The 17579-nt window shown below is 42.8% G+C and overlaps 1 protein-coding gene across 1 annotated transcript in view; it reads left to right on the forward strand.

The window, feature by feature from the left end:
• The first annotated feature begins 2241 nt into the window (after positions 1-2241).
• Positions 2242-17579, forward strand: part of YES1 (YES proto-oncogene 1, Src family tyrosine kinase) — a 52245-nt gene continuing 36907 nt past the window's right edge. Inside the window, exon 1 of the mRNA XM_080581114.1 lies at positions 2242-2503. The gene's annotated coding sequence lies outside the window, so the exon portion shown is untranslated. The remainder of the gene's footprint in view (positions 2504-17579) is intronic.

The following is a 17579-nucleotide window of genomic DNA, read 5'->3' on the forward strand; positions in this document are numbered from 1 at the left end:
GCACAGCGAGGGGTTTAAGCCCGACCTTTATGGCTTATGGCACTTACAGCACTGCAACAGATTTTAGAGCCCACTCAATAGCAGCCGAGCAGTAACAGAAGAGAGCTTTACCTAGGTAAAATGTGGCGACAGGCTGCAGGCTGACTCACAGGCAGAAGGTGGCAATGATGCCCCGAGTCCCTTCTAGCGCAGAATTAAACAGAGGGAGCCACCAGCAGCTTGATGGGTTTAAGTCACCTGTTCCACATGGCCTCATAAAAACGAGGAGCACTCAGACTGCCAGTAACAAGTGCAAGACAATTTAAGAAGTGGCCAGTTTTTCCACTGCAATGAAAGCATGTCTAGCCTCCACGACTCCAGACTCAAACCCTAATCTATTCTTTCACGTCCACATGGTGCGGGGCTGAGCTTGTTACCAGTTGCAAGACCGGTCATCTCCTCTTCCCCCAAACTGCTGTGCTATTTTAATCACACTGGGCTTGAAATTAAACATGCCAGTCTCTTCACTATTGAGAGAAGTCGATCGCTGGTGCAGCCCTAGTACTCTTTGTGGAGGCACATCTGGGCAGTCAACAGCATATATGCTGTAAGAGAGCAAGCGGAGGCCACAGTCAACTGCTGCCTTTCAGAAACCCACCGACACTCTCCTTATATTGCTCCTTGGCAGAGAAAGCAATCGGAGAGGTACGATGTACTGAAAATCCCAGGTAACCTGTCGTTACCATATGCGTACAGCCAGGTGCGAAGAGAAATCCCATCCACCTACCGCAGGCCTGAAACCTAGACACCAAACTGCAGTGCCAAGAGCCAGCATGCCTCTAACCATAAAGCTTCAGCCCAAAGCTGCTCCATTTCTTACCAAAAACGAGTAATTTTGAAGCGTAATGATGACGACATCCTTGAGGCTGTCATTTTTTCAGATATGCAAGTTCTACCACTGAGATGTAAAATTAACCACGTGGCGGTGCTTGCCTGTGTATAGGCAAACGCGACCGATGCTGGAGGTCAGACTGTGTTCCCACCAGTGCTGGGAAGCAGAGACAGACTCAGGCCTCTGCCACTCCGCAAATACTCCTCGGTTAAGTAATTCGCTGTCCAGCTCGATTCATAAAACTCGCTGTTGATTTCTAAATTAAAAATCAATTCTTTATAATGTGATTTAGGCTCCTGACAGGGCAGGAAAATGATAAACTCCACCACGCTAACAGGATTGCATGAATATGATTTATGGTAAGGAGCCTCAAAATCTGGAATGCCTTTTTTTTTTTTTTTTTTGCTAACTGCCTGCTTAGTGTATTTATGGTCCTGTAAAAGCAAATACATGTATTCTCTTAAATTAAAAATTACAAATGGCTTTACTTTGCATCCCCGCCTAGAGAACAGATCTCATGTTTTGCTTGCTTTAATGATTAAAACTACACTATTAGATTACCATTGCAGATCAATACAATTACCATTTTATATTCAGCCTGTGAACCAAATAAAGATGCAATAGACACAAACACTATTACAGCACCAAATTTTGCTATTAGCGAGCTGAAAGCAATAAAAGATAATTCTGAGTGATAACCACCAATTTGCCCACGTAAACTTCAATAACTTTGTCTCCTTCGGGTGGTTCGTGTTATTTTTTTTCCCCTTCTTCCTGCAGTCCGTAATCGGGAAGGCTGGATGCGTTGCAGTGACCCTTCTCCTCAAGCCCACCTCGACACAAACCCAACCTTTTTACTTCTTCAGCGTGAAAGGCTGGGGTCTGGAATTGAGGCTGGTGGGAAACCCATGACTCCAGACACCACGGAGCTAAGGGAGAGGACAGTGGGAAACCCTTAAAACCAAACATGAGGCAGCTCAGGGAGCCTTGCTCCCGCCTCGCCGGGCTTTTGGGAGCCACTTGGCGGTGTGGCGGAGGGGAAGGAGCTCACACACCTGAACCGGCGTGAAGCCGGGGGGGCACCAGCCGAGCTCGGGCTGCTCCCTGCTACCCCGGGGGACCCCCCTACGCCCACCCCAGCCCGCGGGGGTCGCCCCCGGGGAGCGGGGACGGCTGCCCCCCGCCTCCCCGCCGTCAGGGCAGCGCCGCCACCATGTTGGCTCGGCCGGAGGGGGCCGCGCCGCCGCCATCCCGCGGCGTGGGGGCCGCCCGGCTCCTCCCCGCGGCCTCTGACTCGGGCGGGGAGCCTCGCCCGGAGGCAGCGGCGGGCGAGGCGAGGCCGGGCGAGGCGAGGCGAGGCGAGGCGGAGGAGGGGCCGGCGGTGCCCGGCGGAGAAGCCCGGCCGTAGGGGCGGGGAGTCTCCTCCTCCCGCCGCCAGGCTCCGGCTCCCCGCACGCACCGGAGCGCCCGGCTCCCTCCTCCTCCTCCTCCTCCCGCTCCTCTTCCCTCCTCCCTTCCCCTCCTCCCCCCCTTCCCTCCCCGGGTCGCCGCGGCTCCGGGAGGAGCGGGGGGGGCCCCGCTTCCTTCCCTCTCCCCCCTCCTTCTCCCACCGGCGCCGCCGAGGACAGGCAGGTGAGGACCCGGCCGCGCTCCGCCGCCCCGCGGGGAGAGGCGGCCGCGATGGCGGCGGCGGTGGCGGCGGCCGCAGCGGAGGCGCTAGGCCCCGGCCGCCCTCCCCCGGCCTCTCCCCGCGCCGCGACCCCTTCCTCCGCCCGAAGTTTCTCGCCAACTTTCCTGCCGGGCCCCGCCGGGGCACCGAGGGGGGAGGTGGCGGGGCTGGGGGGGACCGCACCCGGGGGGGGCGAGGAGGCACGGCCCGGGGCCGGCTGCGGCTCCCCGGGGACCCCCGGGGAGGGCTCGGAGCGGGGCCGCGGTCGCTGTGGGGGGGCCTTGGGGCGAGATCCAGGAAACTGGTTTCCGAAGGGGCTGTGCGCGCCTCGGCTTGTTTTATTTTATATATGTATATATATATGTATTTTTTTTTTCGTTCGGTGTTCTGGTTTGCGTCCCTCCACCTAGCAGGAACACGACTGCTTGAGATTTCTGAGTCATTAATTTGAATATTCAGTCATAACACTTCATCAAACCTCCTCATGTTCCTTACATTTTTTTATTTTTTTTTAAAAAAAAGCATTAAAAACACACAGGCCCCCATCCCCGCAGACACCGCGTGCAACTTTTCTTGCTGCAGACCCCCAGGCGTGCGGTGAGTGGAGTTACGTGCGCGTCCCTCCAGGCGAAGGGCTAGCAGCGCGTTGCCTCCCTGCCCTACACCCTGCACGGGTTCACTGCGTTTGCTTCAGGATGGTCCCTTCCAGATGTCGGATGTCTACAGAGGCACGAGCCAGTTTGTGTCAGAGAAAGTAGGATATGAATACGAGCGAACCTCGTGATTGCTGAGAAGGTTCGTTCAGGCCTACCTGCTGAATTTGAGCCCAGGCAGAGGCTGGTTGTTAATTAGAAAATAGCTGTATGAATTTACTTTAACTGGCAGGCTAAGACAAACCCAGCTTAAAACCTAGGATGTGTTGCCAAGGAAAGTGTATTGTATTTTTCTTAACAATTCGTCAGCAGCTGAATGAAATTTCAGACAAATTTTGCAAGCAAAATTGACCTTTAGTTGAGGAAGCGAGATACAAAAGTTTACTTGTCTCTTTTCTTTTTCATTTTTGGAAACCAAGACTATAAAGAAGGCTTTCTAATAAAACCACGTTGTCAGTTATGTTTATAACACTGTACTTCATACACCACAACAACTGTATGTTTCTACAGGCTTGGTAAGTTTAAGGATTGTTCCTTTCCAGCCAAAAAAAAAACCAGAACTCGTGTGTGTGTTTCCTATGCATGTTTGTAAATTCAGCTGTAGGGGGTTTCTACTGAACATGTGCGTAAAGCAGAGACCCTGGGTGTGTTTTGTACAGCCAGGGTGCGAGGGTTAATTTCAGGATGAGGTAGCATTTGTGACATGAACAGAAGGAGAGCAGCACTGGCACTCAAAGGGACTGTGCTGAATTTCAGGAAAAAAACAAAACAAAACAAAAAAAAAAGCACCCACAATACCAAGTATATAAAACTGTGTCAATAGTTGGTAACAGTGATTGCCAATAATTGTTTTATTCCACCAGTTTTGTTAGCTTTATTTCCTCAAGAAGTGCAACTCAAGTGCAACTGCAACATCTGTGTGCCTGTCAGTCTCTCTAACAAATCTTCCAGCTGTTAGCCAATTTCAAACAAATTTGGCAGCAGAGGTCTCCCAGGTGGACAATTTGTACGGAATTTGCGAAAGTAAGGAAGCCAGGTAGAAAAGAGCTTTTAAGCTGCACACCGGAGAGTTCACATGAGCACTTCATTCGAGCTGGAAATCGACGCAGGAAATTAGGCTTCACCGGTTCTGCTGTTCGCAGAGCTGCCTGTGTAGTTTTTAATAACTTCCTAATTTTTGAACCCCTAGTACTCCTCTTTGAAATCTGGAGAACTTCATTTGGAGTGAGGGTGAGGCCGTGGTAGCTGTAATCTGTATTTCATATTATAAAGAGGGATTTATTTTATTCTATTTTTTTAATATTTACGACCTAACAGTTCTCTGGCTATGAAATAAATGAATGGCACTAAAAGTATATTGGAATAGCCAACTTGTTTGAAATAGCTAAAGGAGTGTCACACTTAATAAATCTTTGGTGTGGTGCATAGTGAGTACCAGAATTATTTCTTGAAAAATTGCAGTTTATAATTTAGTTGTTTTTTTTTTTTCTTTAACAATACTGTTCTGCACCGGAGGAATATTCTTTGTTTTGAGACCTGTGTACTTCCTGCAATTCCAGAAGATAAGTCAGGACTGTGTTCACGCTGATAAAAGATTGTCATCATGTGACAGGGATGTGAACGTCTGCGTTGTGGCTCATGTCAGTTCATGTGGCCAAAGTTTACTTTATGAACGCGGTAGCTGCACGGTTTTACTTTCCTATATGCTCTGTATGTGGGCAAAAGCAGCACGTTTCCAGTAGCTGATTCCTCATGTTCAGACTGATAGTTAAGAGAAATACATTCTTTCATCTTTATTTCCCATTTGGATCAGACTGTTTTGCCTTGTACTTTGATCACAGTTTGAGTACGCTAACTTGATGTTAATTTAGAAATCGGTGTCAGTATTAACACGCAGACTACTTCAAGAGCGCTTGCTTATTCGGCTGTGTCGTATTGGGCAGATATTGTCAGGTAGGACACCTTCCATGCCTGTGCAGTCTCCAGTTTTTGAGAAGCCCTTCTGAAAGGTTTCGGCTTCTAGCACTGGAAATCCTCTGTAAGTTGACAGAACAGGTCCGGTATTGAGGAAGAAATGTAGTTTCTAAAACTACTGTTAAAAGTAGGGGCTGATTTTTAGGGTCCCAGAGGAACCACCTTTGACTACGAGAAGATAGCTCATTCTCTGTCTTTATTTCATTTCTCTCCTTGAGAATGCCAGTAGGGTGCTGCTCTCTGGTGCTGGATTTTATGATGTAGCGACCACTATTTCTTGTTAATGATTTTTATTTTGAATACAAACTGCCTTACGGTTGCCATATGGTAACTTCTTTCAGTCGCTGCAGTCCTGGGCTGCATTCAAACCAGTGACTTGGAGCTGTGGGGTTCCAGAGCGTGTTAGCAGTTGCCAGGTTTTGAAGGCAAACCTGAACAAATTCCCATCTGTATGCTGAAGGGAAGAAGTAGTATTGAGAAGATGCTGTCAGCTAACTGCAGGACAAGTTTAATTTTAGTCTTTCAGAGGTCATTCTTACTGCCAGTTCCACCTATGGGAATAGGATTTATTCTTAATGGTGCCAGTGCATCAAAGCAGCGATCAGCACCGAGGCAGGTTGGTGAAGCGAGTGGGACTGCACCCTTAGGTAACGTTAACACACACGGCTGGTCGAGGGATCGGAGATCAAGATGATAGTAATGGTAGTGAGAGAAGTAAAGAAGTTATTAGTTGCGCACAAGTTTTATTCTCTTTATATTTAAATGGATATTCTTTAAAAACGTGACTGGCGATGGGATTAAAGCCACCAAGCATCCCTTTCTGTTGTCCCTTCAGGTAGGTGCCTGTGTGGAGTGCTGGGTCTTGCACTCGGTCTCATGCTCTGTCCCAAAAATTAGTAAGTGAAAGCTGCACTCTGCTGCAAAGAGTCCCTGGGCCAAGGGTCTCCTCTGGGGACTGCCTGCTGTAGGCTTTTGTCCGACCCCGCAGCTGAGCGGGATGCTGCAGAAGGGATTGTCAGCAAGCGCATCTTTAGCCATGCTGACTGTTATCGCTGAGTTTGGGGTTTTGTTTCGATTTTTCTTGACTGTAGTCTTACGTAATGTTACAGGATATGGCTGGAGAGTGCCAAGGAAGTAGTGACCACCAAAACCTCAGGCAGGCATTATATGGTTTTCAACTTTTTGAGTACTCTGAGAGGCCACATATGGAGTTAGATGACCTTTTTTTGGCTAGGCTAGCTCTGTTTTATCTTTGTATTTTTGGAAGGCAAATGTTATCGTAATAGCATTATATAAGATAGATATAATCAATACACATACTTAAATCTCAAGCGTTTATGTAAGTTGTGAATTCTGGTGGTGCTACTGAACTTCAAAAAGCTTGTCTTTCAAATCAGTACTTCAGGAGGAAGCAAAACTTCTGTGGTTTAAGATACATGTTTCTGTGGTTTTCTTCACACCAGAAGTCTAGAGATGTCTGAGAAAAAATAAATGATCCTTCAGAAGCTTAGAGCCATGCTTTCTGTTTGGATTTTAGAATGAGGCTTACAGAAGTGAGTATCTTCATTTAGTTACACTGCTGGTGAGCTGAGTAAACACGGTCACAGGAGTTAATCTTTGTAGATCGGGGTCTCTAACTTGTTTCTGGGGAAACTTCGGCACGTTTGGTGGCGTTAATCTGATATTTCAAGTTAGTCTTCATATCGGGGGGCTTTGGTTCACTGGGGTTAACTTCCTTCCTTTCCACATGCCCAAAGCACCTTCTAACCTTATAAAAATGAGACAGTAGAAGTGTTTTATCCACAGTGTGAATAACAGAGCATAAATGCAGTCAGGTCTCAGGTATGCTTACCAGGATCGATGGCCCCATAGCAAAAGAGCAGTAGGAGCAGAGGACAGCATTCATGTTTGTCCGTGCTCAGCTCGAAATGTTTGTCCACGGTTCAGGAAAACCTTCTAATGCTTCTACTCCGTGCTGGGAAAGTTCAGCTTCAGGAAGAAAAATGCAGTTATCTGGGCTAAAGGTTCTGAAATTTTCAACCGTACTTAATGCCCTCACGACTGTAATAAAAGACAGTGCTTAAGTGAGGTGTTTAAAGAGTAATTAGAGGGTACCCTGAATCCCTTGTGTATTGCAGTTGTGTAGCGTGGTAACTGCTTTTGGCAGTCAGCCAGGAGAAGACGACATAAAACAAATTAATGCTGAACAATCCCATGCTAATAAGTTATTTTTAAGTGCGGTTAGACAACAAAATTAATATTTATGCGTAAAATTTGATGAAGGAAAAAATAGGTCCGAGTTGTGTTGTACTTCCTTGCTTTTCAAGAACATTTTATTGGAAACTAAAATCACTACACTTGTAATTAATTAAAAAACAAAACAAAACCCTCCCAAGTGCTTATGTATATACCTTGCTCTACTCTTCTACACTCTTCATGCTTCTGGTTGTCTTCACCAGCCTGGCTTGTTCAACACAACTACTCTGTTTTGCCAGTGACAGTACCACAAAGTCCAGAAACCGTCCTTGGCACCGGCTTTCTTGGTTCTTATGCTCCTGAACACCCTGAAGACACGGCACAGCTTGCCATCCCAGGCAGTAGGTGCTAGTGGTAGGCTTCTGATCCAATTCAGGGAGAGATTGGGGTTAGATGGACTGCTGGTGAGATGTTCTTTCAGTGGGTTTAACTGAATAATGTGTGTGCATCGGAGAGGAGACACAGCTAAGGTTTTGGTCAAAGCATGCTCCACTGAAAAATGAATACAGAATTAATATATAGGCAATATTCCAGTTTTCAAAATCTACATTTACCTGTTAATGCTTTTTCCTACAGATTGGCAGAAAAATGTTAGTTTCAAGGAGCTATTATGTGGTCAAGAAAGGAAATCCAAATATAATAACAAAAGTTCTATACTGTAAACTTCTTAAAATCAGCAAGTTTAGTAGTACATTTTCCTTTTTTAAAAAATTTTCTTTGATTCTGATATTATTTTTCTGAATGTCTGCAGTTTGAGATTAAAACCTTATCTCAGTACTTTCCAAACTGAGGTCTTCAGAAGCATATTCACAGGCAAAATTTTTGGTGTTTCGGAAAAAAATTAACAAAGTTATCCTGTGAGAAACTGAAAATTAAGGGCCATGTGTAGGTCTGAAATATGTTTGGAGTGAGTGGTTTCCAAACACAGTTTAAAAATGTTATATAAATCTGTTTTATGTGATTTTAAAATGAAAAATTTGCATGGAACCTAGTAGCGAACTTCACGTTTTAAAGACGTGGCTTTTATGTTCATGTAAGGACTAAGCAAGGGTGAGATGGAATGGGAGGAAGGCACATGGTGGTAGAAGTGAATGTTTTGTGTCCCTTTTCCCATAATGTTTGGAGCTGAAAACAAAATGTGCAGGCAGAATGTTTTACTTCTGATTTTTTTTAATGATTTAGTATTTTAGATTAGCTCTGATTTCAGTAATTCAGTCAAAGTAGTCCATGTTTCCACGTAGGTGCAAACTCCTTTGGTGCTACTATGAAGCTGCACGCCTTACCTACCCACTGGGTAATTTCCCTTAGTAGAAAGTCTTGCAATATGCGACAAGTGAACCTGAAAGCACAGATTATTATGTTTCCTAATGCAAATTTATGTAAGGCTTAGGTAACATCCCTGGGGCAAAGGCCTTTCTCTGCTTTGAGCGATGGCCAGCCCAGGTGAGTTGTGCGTCACTGTTGTAAGAAGGCTGTTCCTACTGCATGGGCGTTGGAAACCTGGGTTTGTCTGGTTTTGTTTTTTTTTTTTTTATCTTAAGTTGTAACAGTGTTTTTCCTCTTTGATGCTCATATTCAGTACATAAAGCCTCCTGAAAGGACAGCTGTCATGGATCAGACCAAAAGTCTAGACCAAATATCTCTTTATTAAGAGATTATTTAGAGATATTAAGAGTTTATCCCGAACTCAGAAATAATGAAGTCTCCAGTAAAAGTTTTTGGAACATCACTTACGGGGAAAATTTCAGAGTAGGTTTGTTCAGCTACAGGTGGTGGTTCTGATTCTGCCTGTTTTATATGAAAAGTATTCAGGTTTTCTTCCAGCTGTAGTATCTCAAAATGTACACGTGCTTTCTAGTTTCTGAGGCACTTGATATTTGGGACTTTTGCCAAAGTATGTTTTCGGTTGTTTTTTTTTTTTTTTTGTGCATGTCTGTGTTCCTCCCCCAAGTTCTAGGTAGAAGGCACATTAATAGAATGACAACCTCCTGAAATCAAAGGGAGGGTTTTAACAGATTTTTGAAGATTGGTTTAAGGGGTTGTTAAAAGTTATAATAGTACAGTCCAGATCTCATCTGTACCTAACTGGAAAGCATGCTTTGGAGAGAGAGGGGGTATACTGTTCTCACTGTAGACACCCATATTTAATTCCTTTTTCATTGTAAAGTTAAATACTCTAATCAGGAATGTATATAGTAAAATACTATTCCTTTTGAAAACAAGTACTTGTGAAACAAAGAATTGTAGGGAAAAACAGGATAATTCCTGAGCTACAGTAGTCAGTGGAAATTGTCCTGAATAAAATTGCTTTTCTCAGCAGCTATACTTTTTCAAGCCTGAAAAGTAAGTAGGTATTGTATTAATATTCTTTGAAGGTTAGAAAAAAAGGTTATGTTGGTTTTTTTTGGTGTTTTATGTTGTTGGTTTTGGCTTTTTTTTTTTTTTATGCATTCTGAGGTTTTCAAATGAGTGAGCAAAATTCAAGGACAAAACTCTCAATTCCTGAAATAACACAAAAATTGAGCAGTGACTTGTACATGGTGTTAGAGGCTAAAATGCAATAGTAATATGACTATAATTTTCTTGTTTTTTTTTTTTTACTTTTAAGTACAGCTTTGTACTTGAAGTACAGTTCTACACTTAAAACGCAAGTCATAAATCATAGTGATTGAGGTTGCTCTTATCACTTTAAAAGTAGCTTGCTGAATAATTATATATATTATATAATTTGCTAAAGATATCAATCTCCTTTTTCATTTTAGGAAATATTTCATACACCGTAAAAACCTGTAGAACTGATTGATTCAGGTTATCATGATACACGAAAAAAGGCGCAAGTGATAGTTTAGAGATGGAAACCATATTGCTCTGAAAATAAAATTGGTTTGTTCATACAAAGTAGGTATATTTAAGTATTCTTGAATTAATTTGCATTGGTTATTAAATGTAGGACTTTTTTTATTAACTTTTTTTTTTCCACCTTTAGCTTAAGTCTGATGTACCATCCAAATACTATTTACATTTGGTGTGTACATGGTAAAACCATGGCCGAGTTAATACAGGGTGATTTGTAAAGTGACTTAAGTTAACAAGCACGGCACCTTGATTTTATATGGTATTTTAAATGAATATTTTAACCTGGTTTTGTACTTGTACTTCTTAGCTCTTTTCCCAGACAAAGAGGCTGAGTATTCCAGGTCAATAAAATAAGTTGACTATAACTGTATAGTAGGGTTTGTGCTAATCTTGCTAGTTTTTTTGCCAGTGACATGGATTTTCCAATTGTACTGTTTAATAATAAAATGTCTTAATAACTCTTTTAAGTTATGTGTATATTTGTTAAACAATGAAAGCGAAATTTATTTGCGAGATAGTTTTTTCTTTCCATTTTGTGTTCAGTGGCATTTGAATGGGAGCTGTGATTGAAATTCATATAAATAACCAGTGTTATATTTTAAGGTGTAAGTTGTTAACATGTTGACTTTTAGATAAGGTTTTAGAAGGTGATAATTTGAATGGAAAGCCCATTTTGTTTTAAATCTGATGGGTTTATTTACAAAAGGGAATGTTAGCTTCCATTTGTTAATTGGTTTTGGTTACCAAAAGCTCTGAAATGTTAGAATGAATGGATCTGTACTTGTAAGTTTTAGTTTTCTTTGAAGACATGAACAACAATCTGGCCTCTTCTGATCATATTTTGCCTGAATGTTTCACAGATTGTAGTGAACTGATATTTATATAATTTGGATGGAAATCCTCCATACTTGTAAGAGAAGCTGGTGGTTAAGGTACATCACCTTGAATCAGAATTTGAACGCTGGTTACAAGTGAGCTCTGCCTGATTTGAATTGGTTTAAAATTTTGTTAGCTAGCATAATTTGAATACAATTGGACTTAATATAGGTTTTCCTAACAGTAAATTTAGGTCTTACTATAAATAGATGTTGTAATTAAAAATAAATACTTATTTCTCAACTTTAAATATTAAAAAATGCAACCGGACAGGTAACTTTCCATTATAACATGGCTTGTGCCCAGCTAGCATATGACTCTGTTTGCCTGTGCAGAACTGGTATATTTTCCTTTTGCTCTTGCAAGAATACTCAGAAGTTAATGTTACTTACTGCGTTAGATGTCATATAGTATAAGCAGGTAACCAGATAATTTAGATGTCTGAATCAGTTCATCTTCAGGCTGATAAAGGAACCTGCCAAAACTTTGGAGCCAGCAATCGCAGCGTGAGAGATTCTTGAGGAAACCCCAATATGCTGATGGGCAATTGGGAAGTGTGTAAGTGTTGTTGCTGCATGACTTGTACAGCTTGCAAACTGTGCAATTGACCTGTTGCTTCTGTTGACCTGTTTCCTAGACTTGGACTTTTCCCTGCCTCTCGGTTCCTGTGAAACTGAAAAGACAAAGCGGGATGCATTAAATGATGCAGCTCTACGGCCAGAAAATTGGAATGGGGTTATTATTATTATTATTTTTAAAACCTTGCCATATTAAGCAACTTCTTACATGCTTTAAACTGAAGTGGAAATCAGACTTTTTTCCATTTTTGAATTGTTCATTTAGTCAAATCAATTGTATGATTTTTTTCAACTAATTAGGAAGTGGAAAAACCCGAATCTGTTCTTATTCACGGATATTTTAGTTTTGCTGTTCTAGGACCTGATCCTTTCTCACGTTGAAGTTAAGTGCAAAATTCCTCTTGACTTCAGGGAGAGTTGGTTTAGCTTTACATAAAAGGACCAAATTGTCCGCTGGGATAAGTGGAGGCAACTGTATTGAAGTAGGCTTCACTGGAGTATAAAATGAAGACAAAGAAGTGTGGCCTGCCTTTACAGGAGTGAAATTGGATCTGCTGTCTCAAACAGCTAGGCTCATTTAGCAGTGAATCAAAGAAGTTTTTTTCCTTTTTCCAGTTAGATAGAATCGGTTGTTCTGCTTCACTGCACTGAGCAATTTCAGATGTCACTTACTTTTGACTAGAGATATTTTACAGTATCAGTCTTTTAGCACCGGAAAGCCGCAACCTGTTTATGAACTCTTGTGCATGTGTGATGTAAGAAATACGAGGAGAAAACACAAACACTTTCTGAACTGTTAGCAAATTTTCAAGCCGTTCACCTTCTCAGTTGCTTAAAGGGCTCTATATGCCATTTAAATTTGATATGATTTATATTACTAGTTATGTGGGGTTTGGGGGGCTTCTGTATTTTCACCTGCTTCACGTAGCCTCAGCATCTGGGCAGGTCTTCTGAGGGGCTCTCCGTGGTCTTGCTGAGGTGGGAAGGAGATGCGCTTACACCAGAAGCTGGGCTGGTATCAGCCTGTGTGTTTACCAGGGGTATGCAGAGTAATTTCACCGACTTCCACAACAGACAATAGCGTCTTTGGCATCTCTTTTGTGCTTTACGCAGTGGTGTTGTCTGTGTTGTGTACGCAAACAAGGGAGAGAATTCGCAGAATGAACTGAAATACAGTGATTACTCATGTACTATTGTGTAATACTTCGTGTAAAATGTATCGTGTGTCAATTTTGCTTATCAAGTCTTTCTTTCAGTGCTTCTAGTATCTGTTGGGATCGCAAATTAATTCAAGTCTCTGCAACTATTTTGACCTAAGCACTGGATGGCTTTCTTTTATTGCCTCTTTGAAGCTCCACAAAGGGAAGAAGGGCTGGCACGTTGTAATCCCCGTAGAATAATCGTAGAATGAGTGCGTAAATGCTGTTCAGCGTTCCTTTATTAATGTTTCACAAGCAAAATGAAATCCCATCAGTGGGAAGAATGCAGATCCACGGCGCTCTAAGCTGTTTAAGCTTTCGCAGCTCTGCAAAAATAAAAATTCCCCAAATCCTGACTGCCGCTGCAATATTTCGCCGGGGTGGGGTTAAGCAGTAAATTAACATTCACTGTCATACTTGAGGTGCTAAATTTACAAATCAAAACCTAAAAGGGGCTTTAAGATTAGCCGTAGTTAGGAAGGTTATTGAAGCACGGGCTTCTTCCCGGAAACATCCTGTACTTTTGTTGTCTTCAGCTAGCTTCATCTATTCAGCGTCCTAACTGCTTTTCTGGTTTTTAGAAACTCTTGCTGCAACTTCTTTGTGACTAAAGCACATTGTCAATCAGCCCAAGCCTCCCCATGCCAGCCAACTGTCCCCTTAATGCAGCAATTCAATGGAATGAATAGAGCTCATACTTTAAGGAGACAATTGGCTACCAGAGCGAGTGCCAAGTTGATTTAACTTTGCACAAGTGTGAAAGAGTTTTTAAATGGATGCTGTCAACTAGTGTTGGCCCAAGGTTTCAGCTGCCTGAAAATTGTTATAATCTCATTGGGAGTATGTCCAAATTTGTTTAAAATATTTTAGTCAACCACTTCACTGCAGCGGGTATGAATATCGTAGGAACTATTGTTAGACGATCATCCTTGGTCTATCAAAACCATGGTAGATGTGCCCTGGCCAAATGTACAACATAGCTTTTATAATGGGCTCCATTTTTTTTGGCAGTACATCACTAAATTGGTGAAAGAATACAGGATTCGTGTTGTAATCTGCTCTTCCACTGCAGTGTAATGCCACAGCTTGTGTTTGAAGCACTTAGTCGGATGCATAATACGGTACAAAACCACAACTGCAGCCTGCCATCCCTGTAAGGCTTGCAGAGCTGAGCCACCAGTTAGCCACACAGCTCCTGGCTTATCTAGTACCTGGAAATGTCTAGAGCTGTCTGGAATTTGGGAATACTGCATCATTTCTTTGCGGGCCAAAGTTTTTTGATGAATTTGTAGTGGGTTTGAAAGGATGCTCACGTTCTGGATACGCGTACTGGGCAGTACCAAACCCGCCCTTCGTTGGGGTGATGGTGTAAGCACAAGGCACCTTCTTAGCACAGTTTGTGGTCTGATAATTGTCTTCGCTGCAGCCTGAAGGGAAGACAGAAGGTGAAAAAAGTTGTGGAAAAAAGCATGGAGAAGATGAACCCTAAGATTCCTAATGTCTCGATTGCTGGGAGGCCTGGGAATCTGTGAAGGGGAGCTACTTCTGTCAAGAGCACGACAAAATACAGGAATAAAACTAGCTCTGCAGAGATGTTTTTAACAAAATGCTTAATTTAAATTTAAATTTCTCCTAATTTAAATGTCTCCTCTAAAGGAGAGAAAAGGTCTTGTAGGCATGATTGTCATACAGTGTGCCTGGTAAACTCTTTTCCCAACGTTAAGTAACGAGTGTGTTTGGGGGGTGGGGGTGTTTTCCTAGCCTCTCTGAGATCATTTGGCCATTACAGCTGCAACAGCATTTCTATCGGTTTAGATACATTTGCCAGAGAAAAAAGAAGCATTGTTGTTTCAGTGCCTAGCTGGACTAAGCAGTTTTTTAAGGAGCGGCGTGAGATTGTCGGTTGTTTTAAGGACATCCCAGCTATTAGATGTGCAACTACTGTTGAGTGTATGTATTTGTGTAGATGTGAAAAATATTTAGTTTGGAAAAGATGGAGAACGGGAGCTGGAATAATTCCCAAGTATGACGGGCTGGAAGGTGTTTAGCAGCTGTCAGCATAACATGGTTTTATGAAGGGGAAATCATGCTGAGGGGGGCTAGAAACTGGCCGAACTGCTGGGCGTGGAGGGTCGTGAGCAGTGGTGAGATGTCCAGCTGCAGTCCGGTCACTAGTGGCGTACTCCAGGGCTCAGTAACAGGGCCAGTACTGTTCACCACCTTCACCGCCATCCTGGGTGATCAGACAGGTGTGTCCTCAGCACATCTGCAGGGAGTACGAAACTGGGATGAGCGGTTTATAGACCAAAGGGCTGTGCTGACGTCCAGAGGGACCTTGACAGGCTGGAGACCTGGGCAGAGAGGAACCTCCTGCAGTTCAACAAGGGGAAGTGCAGGGTCCTAGACCTGGGGAAAAACAGCCCCAGGCACCAGGACACCCTGGGACCACCCTGGGAAGCAGCTCTGCAGAACGGGACCTGGGGGTCCTGGTGGACACCAAGTCGAACACGAGCCAGCAGTGTGCCCTTGCAGACAAGAAGGCCGATGGTGACCTGGGCTGCATTAGGCAGAGCACTGCCAGTGGGAGGGAGGTGGTGATCCTTCCCCTCTGCTCAGCACTGGTGAGGCCACCCCTGGAGTGCTGGGTCCAGTGCTGGGCTCCCCAGTACGAGAGGGACCTGGCCACGCTGGATAGAGACCAACATAGGTCTACAGAGATGATGAGGGGGTTGGAGTGTCTGACATGCGAAGACAGGCTGGGATTGCTGCCAGCTGGAGAAGAGGAGGTTGAGGAGGATCTCGTGTGTATGAATACCTCACAGGGTGGGTAAAGAGAACAGATCTAGACTCTTCTCAATATTGTCCAGAGACCAGACAAGAGGCAGTGGGCACAAATCGTAATATGGGAAATTCCATATAGACATAATTGAAAAAGAAATTGTAAGGATGATTGAACACTGGACAGGTGGTCCAGAAAGGTGGTGTCATCTCCATCCTTGCTCGTAACTTTAAACTTAACTGGATACAGCCATTACCAACGTGCTGTGGTGGACATGGCTTTGAGCAGCAGAGGTGGAGTAGACAACCTGCAGATGTCCTTTCCAACTTTACCTGTTCAGGGTAGTTTTCATGTAAGGAGTAAAAGCGACACAGAAATAAATGTCATAATTGAATTTTAACAAAACACAGGTGTTTAAAGGCAGAATATTTTTGTTTGTTTGTTTTGCCAGCCAACTTTTTTTTTTCCTGACATCTTGGGGAGAGGTGAAATAACTGTTTGCAACTGCATTGTTCTCTTGGGTTTCTTTGCTTTCTGCTAGTAATATAAAGTTTGTGTATGGCCTCGTTGTCTGTCGTGCCTCCCTCTGCTCCATGGAAGGAGTGAAGAGGAGTTGGGATTAATTTCTCTGCTGCCTCGAAGGCTGAGCAGCACTAGAGGCTTTTAAGTTGAAGAAATGTTTTCATCTTGTGTTTGGAAAGGTGGTTTTTCAACATCTGTGATCGAATCATCTTTTTTTGTTGTTGTTCCTTAATGCTGTAAAAACTTAGGATGTGAACTCTGTACTTGCTCCAATGTTGTCTTTACTAATGGTGACGAGGTGTTTTTTTTTGTTTTTCCTCCATACATTTGACTAAACACCCTGAATTGTCGAATCCATACTGTCATTGTGTTGGTGTTAGAACTACAAACTTGACTTAAACTAATACAAAATACAGATAAGAATCTGAAAGTGTTGCATGTGGATTTATATACACTGTTATATTAGAAATATGGTCACAAGGAAACCTGTCACAGGCAGGCATATATGAAACTTCTGAGCATACATCAGAAAAAGGCACCTGATGAGTTCAGTGAGATGGGACTCATTTTCAGCTCTGTCTTAGGACTTGTGAGTAGAAAATGACAGCACCGTCCTGAAGAAAAATTAGGTGAACTTCAACTTGAAATTTAGAGAGCATTTAGCAACCTTGTAAAATGAAGCTGCAATTTCAAACCATTGGTAAGGATAAAAATACTTGCGTATATTAAAAGTTGGCTTGGTGTAGTCCTTCTCTCAAGTTGCCTGGTTGTTGGTTATAATTTCTGTAGAAGTTCTCAATTCCTGTCTTCAAGCAAGATGTTAAAAGTTATACTTCCCTTTGAACAGTATCTTATTTATAAATGAATAACTGTGTTTTTACACATTTGTTTGTGTCTTCTGGTGATTAGGACCACTCTTAAATAGTTGACTAGCTCCTGCTGTACAGCAGTGCGTATTTATGGAACTATAATTTACAGACTGGAAAGATAAGAGAGTTCTTTTGATGCAACTAAATCTTTGTAGTATTACCGTTAAAGTAAATCTTTATCATGTACTGATCTCCCCCAAAATACTGTTTAAACTGTCTAAGGAAAATAAAAACATACACATCTCTTTCTAGAGGCTTACATTTATGCTTACACCCTTTAAGTCTAGCTTTCCAAACAGTAAGCAAGCAAACGAACATTGTACTTACTGTACGCAGTAAGCAACAAAGACACCATGTAGTTAAGATACAAATTCGTTTATGGATGATTTGCTATGGCTTAATCCGTATGTAACACTGATTTTTTTATTATTACTATCTTTTAAAAGGCTTCAGGAGAGATCTGAGGATCAGTAAGCT

This window comes from Anser brachyrhynchus (assembly GCF_964034855.1).
Source record: "Anser brachyrhynchus genome assembly, chromosome: 2".
NCBI lineage: Eukaryota > Metazoa > Chordata > Aves > Anseriformes > Anatidae > Anser > Anser brachyrhynchus.